Source organism: Amblyomma mixtum, chromosome 5 (assembly GCF_055824585.1).
Source record: "Amblyomma mixtum isolate Tamu chromosome 5, ASM5582458v1, whole genome shotgun sequence".
NCBI lineage: Eukaryota > Metazoa > Arthropoda > Arachnida > Ixodida > Ixodidae > Amblyomma > Amblyomma mixtum.
The window spans coordinates 155,184,977-155,186,417 of record NC_143016.1 but is presented as its reverse complement, the minus strand read 5'-3'; positions in this window follow the sequence as shown (position 1 = coordinate 155,186,417).

The window sequence follows — 1,441 nt, the reverse complement described above, 5'->3', positions numbered from 1 at the left end:
CACGAATAAGCTGCGGCTTGAAGCTGAATTACTTGTCGCGCCACCTGCGCACAGAAGCGCGGGATCGCGCCTATTGAATACGCGATCCCGCGCTTCTGTGCGCAGGTGGCGCGACAAGTAATTCAGCTTCAAGACGCAGCTTATTCGTGATGTCCAAATTGAAATTGAAATTGAAATTGAAATTGAAATTGGTTTTTGAGGGGGAAAAAAATGGCGCAGTAGTTGCCTCACACCTCTGTGGACACCTGAATCGCCGTAAGGAAAGGGAGGAAGGTGGGAGTCAAAGAAGAAATAGAGGTGTACTGGCATCGCACAGCACACGGGCGGCCTTTGCGTTTCGCCTCCATTGAAACGCGATAGCCGCGGTCGTGTTCGAACCCGGGAACTCCGGCTCAACAGCCGAGCGCCCTAAACCTCGACGGGATATTTCTTTCTTTCCTTTCTTTTTTTCTTTCGTCCAAAGGTGGCCGCGGCTAAAGGCGACAGAGCTCGTGACAAGGGACCCGGTCCCCTTGCGTAACAAAGCTAGGTCAAACAGCGATGAGAATTAATACAAAAATAGACTAGTTATTGCCAGAACAACATGTGATTACAAGCATTTAAATACGAAATAAAAGAGTAATTGAATGGTGCTTCGGGAACATAATGTCTATCATTAAACCAAATGCATGCACCAAACGCATGTTTTGAATTATTTTATAGCAGTGTATGAACGCAAGTGATTTCCCTGTAAGAATCAGTATATCCGCATACCTCCCGTATAATCAAAAGAGGATGATGTGAGGATGCGGCGCAAAAATTTTGGTGGCGATCGGATCATTAGTTAATTAATTAGAGGCGTGGTCGGGCCGGGAGTCGCCGGAAGTGCGGTGCCACGTGACACACCATGTAATGTACCACATGATTGGCCCACTTACCAAAAATGTGGGCGGAGCCAACGCGCGGCGCGAAATTTGAATGTCCGAAATGATTACCGAGGTGGGGGTGGTGGTGGTTACAACTTTATTGCCACAAAATGGAAGGGATTAGTTGGGGCGAGTGCAGGGTGGTCTCCAGTGGGGGGCGACCTCTTGGGTTCGCCTGAATAGGACCAGTTGCGTTGTTTTTCTTGAACTGGCCAAGAGCCTGTCCCATTCCTCCGGTGAGGGAGCTGGCAGGAGTGTCGTCGGAGGGGGTTTGCTAGCGCATTCCCATAAAATATAGCCTTGGGTGGCGTGCGTCCCGTCACCGCAGTGCGGGCATGCAGGGTCATATTCACCGTCTGTGATTAAACATAATCGGGCGTCTGAGTGTCGTGGCTTGAGCGCTGTCCAGGTCGGGGTGAGGGGCGGGATACGTGCATCTTTGCTCGCGATGAAAGTTTGCAATCTCCGCGTACGAGCGAGACGCCTTGGCGGGGCGTCCGTCTGTACGGTCGATCCTCTCGTTTCCGGAGTTACCC